This window comes from Nicotiana attenuata, unplaced genomic scaffold (genome assembly GCF_001879085.1).
Source record: "Nicotiana attenuata strain UT unplaced genomic scaffold, NIATTr2, whole genome shotgun sequence".
Lineage (NCBI taxonomy): Eukaryota > Viridiplantae > Streptophyta > Magnoliopsida > Solanales > Solanaceae > Nicotiana > Nicotiana attenuata.
Window position 1 is genome coordinate 27595 of NW_017675157.1, and position 12371 is coordinate 39965.

At 36.0% G+C, this 12371-nt stretch overlaps 1 protein-coding gene and 1 long non-coding RNA gene across 2 annotated transcripts in view; both read right to left on the bottom strand.

The window, feature by feature from the left end:
- LOC109219745 overlaps positions 1-12371 on the bottom strand; it is a 36290-nt gene that overhangs the window by 3336 nt on the left and 20583 nt on the right. The gene's annotated exons all lie outside the window — the stretch shown is intronic.
- On the bottom strand, positions 9168-12346 carry LOC109219747. Its single transcript, XR_002066981.1, has 2 exons — positions 12224-12346; positions 9168-9465 (listed from the first exon to the last, which is right to left on the bottom strand). It is a non-coding gene; the product is annotated as an uncharacterized LOC109219747 (long non-coding RNA).

Genomic DNA, 12371 nt, shown 5'->3' on the forward strand with positions numbered 1-12371 from the left:
ATTAAAGTCGGTTGAAAATCTGGCTGTTTTTTCAGTTTTCTGATCGATTTCGGTCGGTATTTCTGGACGGTTTTAGGCAGTTTTCTAGTAGTGGACGATGTTGGGGGTAGCGGGGGATGAGGGTGGGGCGGGGGGAGGGGGTGAGGTTGGGAGTGAGGAAGATTGAAAACGAGTTTTGAAAAATATTTTTCCTTCTTTTTGTAGGAAAGTTATTTTAAGTTCATGAGAAAAATATCAACCAAAATATTTAAGCCAACCAAATATGAAATAATTGGACTTCGTACGAAATTCACCCATAATTTCTTTATATGTTCTTTTTCCAACATATAATATTTGAACTAATTTCAAAAATTATAATTTCAGATATGTAAAACATATAATTTGTCATAACTCTGAATCAATATTTGCGATTAATTGCAAAATATCATATTATGAGGATTCATCACGAAATAACAAATTTTACACCAACTGTCTGCCTGTTATAACCTTCATTCTTTATTCAGACTTGAAATTGAAAGTATAAGCAAGTTCATCTAGACGAAATTAATTTGAAATGCCATATTGTGAGCTTGATAAATCTGAGTTCACACTTCAGATTTATCAATGCAAGCTCGATTGAAGATCTGCCATGGCTGGGACCCATCACTAACTACTAACTAACTAAAAATATTACCTAACTATTCTTCACAATCCCCCTCAAGCTGGAGGGTATAAAATATTGAGCACCCCAAGCTTGCCTAAAAGAAAAGTATGCTCAGAATGACCAAGCCTTTTGGTCAACAAATCAGCTTGTTGATCCTTAGTGCCTATGAAAAGAGGCATGAGCAGACCTTGCTTGATTCTTTCTCGTACAAAATGGTAGTCAATCTCTATGTGCTTGGTACGTTCGTGAAAAATAGGATTGGCTGCTATTTGCAAGGCAGACTTACTATCACAATAGACTTTCATAGGTTGTTTGATAGTCATACCTAATTCAGCAACCAGTCCCAATAACCACACAACCCCTGTTGTTACTGCTGCTAAACTTCTGTATTCTGCCTCTGTAGAGCTCCTTGACAATGTGTGCTATTTTTTCGACTTCTAAGAAATGAGTGAATCACCAAATTTGATCAAATAACCTGTAACAGACCTGCGTGTGTTTGGACAACTAGCCCAATCAACATCACAGAAGTAAGTCAAGCTGTCTTCATTCGAGTTGCCAAGAAAAATTCCCATCCCTGGCTCATATTTGAGATATCTCACAACTCTCACAGTTGCATCCCAATGAGACTTTTTGGGCTCTTGCATGAATTGACTAAGAGTCTGTACTTCAAATACAATGTCTGGCCTAGTGATGGTAAGATAAATCAGCCTACCAACCAGTCGTTGGTATTCATTTGCATCAGATAATACCTCATCATTTCCAACACCAGTGTGTCTGTCGAATTCTGCAGAAGTGAACTTTTGATTGAGATCAATTGGAGTGAGAACAGGCTTGGCACCTCCTATGCTTAAATCAGAAATCAATTGGAGACAGTACTTCCTTTGGTTCAAAAGAATTCCACTCTTTGACCTTAGCACTTCTATCCCCAGGAAATATTTAATATCACCAAGGTACTTGACTTTAAATTGTTGAAGAAGCACCTCTGTGGTCTCATTGATGAATTGTGTGTTGTTTCCAGTTATCAACATATCATCTACATATATTAGTACTGCCACAAAGTCTTCATTTTTCCTCTTAGTAAACAAGGAATAGTCATGAAGGCTTTGGATGTATCCTGCAGCTATGAGGGCCTCACTAAGCTTGATATTCCACTGCCTTGAAGCCTATTTTAGCCCATATAGTGATTTCAGCAGCCTGCAAAACTTTGTCTCCCCCTGCTTTCTGAAACCCTGAGGCAGCTCCATGTATACTTCCTCATATAGATCACCTTGTAGAAAGGCATTATATACATCCATTTGTGAGATATTCCAACCCCTGGAAGCTGCAAGTGCAATAGCAGATCTCACAGTTACCAATTTTTGCAACTGGTGAGAAGGTTTCATTGTAATCCAGACCTTCTCTCTGACTATACCCCTTGGCAACCAATCTGGCCTTAAACCTTTCCACTTCTCCACTAGCTTTGTACTTGATTTTGTATACCCACTTTGATCCAATTGCTTTTTTTCCTTTTGGCGGATCAACAACATCTCGGGTCCTGTTGTCTTCTAGTGCCTTGATCTCCATCTCCGTTGCTTCAATCCATCTTCTATCCTTTGAAGCCTCAGCAAAGTTCTTTGGTTCAGTCATTATGGAGATATTAGCTAGAAAACTTTTGCATTTGTCCTTCAACTTGGCATAAGACAAGTAGTTAGCTAGTGGATATGAGGATCCCTGGCTCCCCTTTGTGGTTACATAATCTTGCAACCACAAGGGTTCCTTTGATGTCCTTTTTGATCTCATTATCTCATTGTTGCCCGGTTCTACAACTGGTGAGATAATGACATCATTTTGCAGTGTTGGTTGTTGTTGCCCTGGTGCCATCAACCTTACACCATCTGAACTAGATGCAACAGCTTCTCCTTCAGACATGTCTATGTTGTTGTCTTCTGCAACTGCTGAAAGTTGCTGCTCATCCTGTGCACATTCTTCTGTGTTGCCATCTCCTACAATTGTTGGTAAATGCTGCTCAGAATGGACATCTTCAGCAGTTGCTTCATTCTCATTCCTTCTAGCATCATGACATCTTGGCTCAGTTGCCTCTTCTGAGCTATTATTTGCAGTCCTCTCAGGTTGCAAAGTATTGCTGAGAGGTTCAGTTGCAAACATCTCTGTTGTTGTGTGCTCTCCTACAACCGGAACTTGAGAGGGTGGTTTTGCAAATGGAAATATATGTTCCTTGAATACTACATCTCTGCAAATAAAGAAACAGTTAGTGGATAAATCCATCAGCCTATATCCCTTTTTGTGTTTCTTCATATCCCAGAAATATTGCTGCCCTTGCTCTAGGTGAAAACTTGTCCTATTTGATCATGTTAGTAGCATAGCAGAGACATCTAAACACCCTCAAATGACTCAAACTTGGTAATTTGTTATACAGAGCTTCATATGGAAACTTTCCATTTAACAAAACAGTGGGCAATCTATTTATCACATAGACTGTTGCATTAACACACTAACCCCAGAATCTTGTAGGAACATTAGCTTGAAACTTCATTGCTCTTGCTATGTCTAGGATATGCCTATGTTTTCTCTCCACCACTCTATTTTGTTGTGGAGTGTATACACAACTGCTCAGATGAATTATCCCATAAGAGTCAATCAATTCTGTCATGTGTTTATTAAAGAATCATGTTCCATTGTCTGTCCTAATTATTTTAACCTTGGACTGAAACTGTGTTTGCAACATAGACAGAAATTTCTTAAGCACCACAACGACATCACTCTTCAATTGAAGCAAATGTATCCAAGTATATCTTGTATTATCATCAACAATAGTCAGAAAGAAGTGTTTCCTATCATGAGTTTGGTGCTTATATGGTCCCCAAACATCCAAATGCAAGAGAGAAAGAGGCTTCTCACTTGTAGTCAAACTTCTAGGAAACATTAGTCTACTTTGCTTACCAAGAGGACATACAGGGCAGTCATTGTTTATTGCTATGTCTACTACTTTATTGTGAAAGAAATCTATATTTTTCATAGTACTAAATGAAGCATGGCCTAATCTTCTGTGCCAAAGTGCTCCATCTTCCTCATCCTTCTTGGTGCTTGTGGATGCAAACTGTTTTACTCCTTTGATGAATTTGTCCAAATCTCCCTTGAAACCTTTCTTCAATATGTACAAACCACCTTTTTCTCTACCAATCCCCCTCACCTTGCCATCGTAAAGGTCCTAGAACAGGCAGAAGTCAGGAAAGAAATTCACTGAACATAACAGTTGTCTAGCTAGTTTAGAAACTGACAAAAGGTTGAACTTGAACTCAGGCACAAACAGCACATCATATAATTCCTCCTTATCAAGAATGATTGCTTTACCAATATGTGAAATATTAGCCTTTTCTCCTGTGGGCAAATAAACCTGTTCATTTCTATGTTTGTTCACTTTGTCTTTTACTACTAAGGCCTCTAATTCACCTGCAATATGATGTGTAGCTCCTGAGTCAATTATCCATTCTGTACAAGGCAAGTTTGTCATTAAGGATGTAGCCATACCTACCATGTTGGCTTGACATTCAGGAGTCTCCTTGTTCAGCATGTTTAGGATCTGCCTGTACTGATCTTCAGTGAAGTATGGCCCTACCTTCAATGCATCATCTCTGCCTTTCCCTTCATATTCCTGTGTTGGTTTGTCATTTCCAAAGGCTCCAGTTGTTATGTTTGCTGCATATGTTTTCCTATTTTTGAAATCATCTGGATATCCAACAAGTTTATAGCAGTTCTCCTTAGAGTGGCCTGGCTTCTTTCCTTTGTATCTGTTAGCTTGAATTGTTGGTTGTCCTTTGCCTGCTTGCATAGCAATAGGATCTCCTTTCTTTCCTACAACCGAGCTAGAATTCTGGCTTTCATCTTCAATTATCAAGGCATAAGCTTGATTCAGAGTTGGCTCTACAGTCTTCATTAGGATCTGTCTTCTTGCTTGATCATAAGTCTCATTAAGTCCACTCAGAAACTACATTAACCTTTGCTGTTGGAGTTGCTCAACATATTCCTTCGAATTAGGAATAGGCATCATCGCATCATATTCAGCCCATAGTTCTTTGAGCTTTGTGAAATACGCAGATACAAAATCTGTTCCCTGTGAAATAGTGGCTATCTCCCTGTGCAATTGAAAATCCTCCCACGATTCACTTTGTCAAACATTTCTCTCAGATTTTCCCAAACCAAATGCGTGTGAGATGCATACACAATTCCGCTAAGTAATTCCGGAGATACTGTGTTCATGATCCAGGACAGCACAATTGTATTGCATGTCTCCCAATCTTCATGTAATGCAAGCTCGAATGAGCTCTTTTTGCATGTCCCTAGCACAAACCCTAGCTTCCTCTTAGCTTGCAATGCAATTCGCATAGATCGACGCCATAAACCATAGTTTTCTGATCTTGTGAGCTTTACAGGAATCAAAATCGAGCTGGGAGTATCTCAAGGATGTACGAATAGAGGATGCGTGTGATCGATTTTATCAACTTATCAGTCGTCATTAACAGTTGTTGGTCGAGCTTCGTGAGGAAGACGATATGAAAAAGAGAAAATTATTGTAGATCTAACAGAATTTGCGGAAGTCTAAACCTTGCACTGCTCTGATACCATGTGAATTTGATAAATCTGAGTTCACACTTCAGATTTATCAATGCAAGCTCGATTAAAGATCTGCCATGGCTGAGAGTAAATGGAAGAAGGAGACGACCACAAAGAAGAAAATAAAAATGATTCTTTATATTAGAAAAGGAAGTAATTACAAAATATATACTTCTAACTTAACTATAGTTGCAACAAGTAACTATCGTTTTAACCACCTAACCATGGTCAACTGGGACCCATCACTAACTACTAACTAACTAACAATATTACCTAAATATTCTTCACACGTACAAAGGCACCGACACCAAGCTAACCAAAATGAGCCTTCCCCTTATGCAAAATTAACTAATATATGTTATATGGGTTGCTATTTCATGTTTATTAGAACATATATTACACTTGATGAGTGTAAAACGTCTGAATTGCGTTTAAAACATTTTATTTATAATCACTTAAGATTTCCAACCATTTTTGGTTACATGTTCCTTTTATACATATTATTTTGACTTTTTAACCATATCAGTAAGAGTTAAACTATTATAAGCAACAGTTTTAAAATGTAAAAGTTGCAAGCGAGCTTATGTTTTTACAAGTTTGCTCTGCAAGTAGAAATTGGAATAGTGCACGTCCAAAGAAAGGGCAACCCGGTGTACAAAGTATTTGGCATTCATGCAGGGTTTCAGGGACGGGGAAGGGCAGCACTCCAAGGGTGTGATGTAAGTAGCTTACCCTGATACAAGCATCAGTGGCTGATTCCACGGCTTAAACTCGTGACCTATAGGTCATATAGAGATAACTTTACCATTACATGCACGTCCAAAGAGCATTGGTATATTAATGGTATATACATTGAGTTCAAAGCATGTAATAATAAAAAAAATTAAAATAGAAAAGCATTTGGTAGGTCCAAATTTGGTCAAACATTCATTGAAAGGCATGATTATATCAGGTGAATAATGCTATGGCCTCCTTTGAATTCTCTCCACTGGTTCGCAATCTTGCATAACCTCGAAACTTCTTTTTACTATATTTGTAGCTTTTACCCATTCTGTGGTTATTATTAGAATGTGTTGGTTTTTAGTAAAGGATTTAAGTTTTGTATATTGACAGTGTTAAAAGCTGAAGCTGAAACAAATTTCAATATGACTTGTGAGGCTGCTAGCCCTAGGTACTTTTTTTTTTTTTTTGTGGTGTCCGGCCCAATTTGTACATATCTTAATTTTACGGGACACGTACTATTTCCCACCAGTAAGGCATCGGATAACTATGTCTATCAAAAGTTTGAACATATGAAAATAAATCACCTAAAGCAGTCTGATTTTTCGTTTATAGTTATTGATAGGAAGCATAATACTTGTAGTCATAGGCTACCAAAATTCATCTTTTCTCTAGTGAAATATGTCTCATGGTCATGAATAACAAATTTTACGGCTTGTAACTGAGGTTCCTAGCGCCTAGGTTACTTTTTGTTAAATTGTGGTGTTCATGTCAGCTTGCGTAACCTATCACAGAGCATCTGTTACCTCCCATCAATACAGATATTGAATAACTCTATCCACCAAGACTTAAATACTAATTCCCTTAGGGTCAGTTTGGAAAGCCATCAGGTAATTGGAATTAGTGTAATTACTAGGGTAGTAATTAGACAGCCTAGTAATTACACAGTTGTGTAATTACTACGACTTGTTTGTTTGTCATAGTGTAATTACAGTATAATTACAAGTTTACTGTTTGGTTGCACAAGTGTATTACATAATTAGATTAAATTTTAAATAAAGTAATTATCAAAACTTAAAAGTTAATATAATAAATATATGCCTATAAATTTTTATAAGTATAAATGATATTATATTTGGTATTTTTCGTGAATATACATTAATTAGTAATCATATGTTTATAACTAATATAGTAAAAATAATTTATATATTTTTTAAATTAATAATATTTAGTTTAGATACTTACAAAAACTAAAAATATACGTTTTGTAAGTACTTCATGGAATTCATATTTGATAAAATAAATCAATATTTATAAATATAATGTCATAACATTATTCAAATGTTTGACAAAATTACTAATCTATCAATTCTAACTAAAAAAATAAACAACATGCAATGTGAGCCAATACTACTAAAACAAGTAAATCAAACCATGGATATAATACACTTTCAAAATTCAAAAAAAAAAATAATAATAGTTTAACATATGTCAAACTCCAACATAATAATAATTTCCACTACAACTTAAGATTAGGAAACATAATAAGTTTATAACCACATTCAACAACGAAATTTCACTTTAATTGCATCACTCATAATATGCCAAGTTTGTTAATGACTCGTTATTTCTAATATTAGGAGGTGTAGTTTCAAGAAATAGAATAATACAATAAATAAAAAATAAAATATAAGCAATAACATGGAATCACAAGAAGTAGAGGTAGAGAAATAAAAGATAAATAATCTATAAAGAAAAATATATTTTAAAATTTCAAAAGAAATTAAAAATTAAAAATAAAATTTAAAAAATTAAAATAATAGAAATAAAAAGTTATAAAGAAAATAAATTAAAATAAAAACAAAAGGAAAGAAACTAAAAAGTAGCCTTGTAATTACACAGTAGGCGTTTGGACATAGAATTGTAAAATTTCAAAAAATGGTGAAAAAAAATTTCAAGTGAAAATGGTATTTGAAATTTGGAGTTGTGTTTGGACATAAATTTCAGTTTGGGTTGTTTTTGAAGTTTTGTGAGTGATTTGAGAGTTTTTCAAATTTTCGAAAATTTTCAAAATGCATCTTCAAGTGAAAATTGAAAATTTTATGAACAAATGCTGATTTCGAAAAAAAGTGAAATTTTTTTAGAAAAAAGGAAAAACAAATTATGTCCAAACAGGCTCACAGTGTAATTACCACCAATTCTCACCTCTCCCTTGGAGGGAGAGTGTAATTATACCCCTCCAATTACATCCAATTTCATGCTGACCAAGTAATTACTTGGCCAAACAAACATGCCAAACTGTGTAATTACACTCAATTACACCCAAATCCATTTTCAAGGTGGCTTTCCAAACATACTCTTATCCGATCTTTCATTTAACATAATCTACTACTTTGAAAAAATAAATGTCTGACGGCTAACTGTCATAACTATAAGGGAATGTTTATATTCTATCCCTTTTCAGTAAGTATCACAAATAAGAAATATCATTATTCTTGAAGTTTTTGTTATTCCTATTTAACCATAGGTATCATACTCCAGATGGAAAAACATCCTGCCAATTGAGATAACTGTTTACTATTATTAGAATTGCTCTCATCTTTCAGCCACATCAAGCAAACCATACGGTGATATTGGTTCTCAAAGTTTTTTGGAGTATAACGCAATTTTATTCCAGAAATCTATAGCCACCTTACATTGCAGCATAAGGTGTTTCATGTTTTCAGGTTCCAAGCCACATAGTTGACTGGTTGGGCTATTGATAATTCCTATATCAACTACTGAACTCAATCACTTGCTGCCGTTACTGAGGTACTGGTCCAAAGATATCGAGGTGTTGGTTTACCAGTACGAGAGGCCATCTAAAAGAAATTTCGAATCTTCCTTCTCTTGTTAGTTGGAACAGAACATCCTATCTTGTTGATTCTCCTTTCCCACCGCCTCGAGCTCTCGCTTTTAGGGTGGATGTGCATTTTTGCATCGAGGAAAACCCCTATTTCCTCTTTCAGGTTAGGCGCCCTTTGTTCGAACGAAAGAGGGTCCTAACTAGTACTCCATCTCCATCATTGCATATAGGAATATAGAAAGCAAAGAGGAAAAGGCATTTTATCTTGTTCAAAGTGTTCAATCTCCATAACCAATTAAAATTATGTCCTTGATGTCTTCTTTCCATACGCTTTTTTTCTTTTTTTGCCTATAAGGATATTAATATTATTATTTAACAATAACAAAATTTTGGTACAAAGGTGATGCTTGTAAAAGCACGCCCATTATATTACAGTTCCATGGTAGTCTCCTAGCATATATATCCTCGTTTGTTTGCCTCCAAAATAACCAAAACATACAAAGAGAGGAACTTCCAAAATGTTGATAATACTAATACTACTACTACTATGCATCATAGTTCCAACTTTGCCAGAACATCTGTCACTCAATTTCTGTTCCCTGTAGATATGATCAAGTTGCGGGTCTCCAACTGGCTAAGCAATGACCTGCAATCATAAATTAAGTTAGATCTACCATTCCATTCTTTCCACACAATCGACGTACTATTATGCTTTTGATGGAATTTTGCAAATGCAGTATACTTCTTAGTTGTTTATCCAATTCTCTTCTTCTTTCCTTCGGTTTCTTGCCTCACTTTTTCTGCACATCTTCAGGAGAATGTATTGTTCAGTTATCTACATTAAGCCATTTGTTCTCATATGGGACTGGACAGATCACTTTAGAATAGACATCACATAACAAGCAATAGTATTTCCTGAGCCGAGGGTCTATCGGAAACAGCCTCTCTCTACCTCCCAAGGGTAGGAGTAAGGTCTGCGTACACACTAACCTCCCCAGACCCCACTAGTGGGGTCCACTGGGTTTGTTGTCGTTGTTGTTATAAAAATCACTAGTATGCAGTGGATGGGACAAATTCTGCAGGATCACATCTAGTATGAGTCATGCAACATACAACATGCTTACTAATACACTCGTTCGGATGTAAGATTGGAGCCATTGATAGATGTCCCATGCCACCTTTCATGAAGAACTCTATTCGAGAATAAATGAATTGTGATATAGTGCAGAATAAGACACTCATTGGCATTATCAAATTGACTCTTCAAATCTACCACATAAATTTTTTAAATTGTATTCTTCAGTATATCTTTATAAACCCTCATACAAAGGAATTTTCTCCCCTCCTTACTTTGATTAATTCTTCTATCACTTAAGGAGGAATTGACGTGTTCAAATCAAGGGCTACTCATACCTTCCCAAAATCTAGTCATATTTTTCTGAACACTCCAACAAAATAAGAACTAGTTTTCTCTAACTTCAACCATATGAAAGCATCAAAAGACTCTGTAAAATTGATAGTAAGATTATATTTTTACATGGTGATCAAATTTTAAGCCCTTGTATAAATTTATAGAACCAGACTACACTTAGTCCTTCGCAGCTCCCAAAGTAATGTGGACAATATAGCATATCACCATAGTTTAGATATTATCAACAAAGAGTAACAATAAATAGTAGCTCAACCGGCATAACATCAGAGGCACCCTTGCATAATTGCCTGCTATTGTGGAAACTAGCCAAAATGAATGATAGGTTGAATAACAGAACCACCACCCACCCCACCCCTCAAAGCAGGGGCAGATCCATGTGGAGGGTGTGGGTTCACGTGCACCCATGATCCCCTCCCTAATTACACCGTGTATAACACTACAATATCTCTTCAAATTTTACGTAAACATGTGTGTGTACCCAAGGTCAAGGAGTCATATGGTGCAATGGTTATGTGCACCTCTAATAATGTGCTCAAAGGTTCAATTCCCATGCCTGCTTCTTCTCTTGTCTTTTCTTTCTTCTTTGGTTTATTTTTTTAAAATTCCTAAGTCCAAAACATTGAAATTCTAGTACTTCTTTTGTCACGGTAAAACTTTATAATCAATTAAACCAAATGTTTATGTTAAAACTAGTAATAGTAGAGGATGCAACATATAGTCATCAGACGGATTCAACTGAATTCAATATATTTGACATGGAGTGGAGTACAGCTATATATCTGTGAAAAATTACTATGATTTTCAATTCTGAACCCATAATTTCTAAATATAATGGATGTAATACTAAGAACCTAAAGGTTGAACCCCATCAAATCTAAATCCTGAATTTACTGATCTGTAATAGTACGTCCATCTTCTTGAAATCCTCAATCCGCACCTGCCCCCGAGCCCCTGAAAACTAATGGTAAGATTATGACGCACTTCAGAGCTAGAATCATCAATCAGTGGCAGAACTATATGACTTGGCAAAGTAGAATCCTTGCCATTACAACCGTAACCACCAAACAACATGTCGAAATATCACCCTATAAAAGATAAATGACTTGAGAGAGTAGGACCCTTTGCCATTACAACCACAACACAACATGATGGCCCTTAAGCAAATATACCAGAACAACAATCTCAGTTTTCTTTCAGTGCAAAAGAGCTACTTTTCAAGTGTTTGGAATGACGGAAGTCATTTTCCATTGAAACTGTGTTCCTAAAGAATTTTTTTCCATGAGAAATATTTTCCTACAAAATTGCTTTGCTTGGTTGACATGCAGAAGATAACTTTCAAAAACAAAGTATATTAAAGATTAATAATAATATTAGCAAACCGGAGAGCGGAGGGCTAAAGATTGATAATAATGTCTAACTGTTAATCGGAGCAAGTGATATGAAGTTAGAGTTAAAATAGTTGCAATGACAAATGATTCCCGCCCATAAGTGAGGGAAATCCATTTCCCCCTTTTGGTGGAAGATGTTTTCCTTGGGTAATAAAACACAAGAGAATGACTTCCTTATGCAAAATGACTTCATCATGCACTTCATAAAGAAAACTAAACATATAAGATATAACTGACTATGGACCTTTCACCCTGACTTCTTCCAAAAGATGGTTTAACTTCGAGTGACAGCTAATAGAACCCTAATATATGCCCTGAGCTAATAACTAACAAATCTAAAAGGGCAATCCTAATTATCAAAAGCAACGTAGCAAGATAGGACTCAAAAGAGTGATCACAAGGCAGAAAAGTAAATCTAGGATATTGATTCCATGTATAGCTAATCTGAGCTCCATAGGTTACCATAGTCTTGCATCTTAAACCTTTGGCCCGAAGAAGTTCATGATTTCAGGGGGAGTGTATGTTTATATATAAGGAGAAAACGAGGAAAAGAGACCAGCCTGGTTTGGAGAAAAATCACTCACCTGCAAGATGAGTACAGTTAATGCTGGACAGCAAATGGGGAAAAGAGCGACTAAGATCCCACTGCTTATGTGAGCAAATAGAAGGCACTGGCTACCCTGACACATGACTTCCCTTGCCTGAACCTGCCACCGGTCAAAGAGATACAAT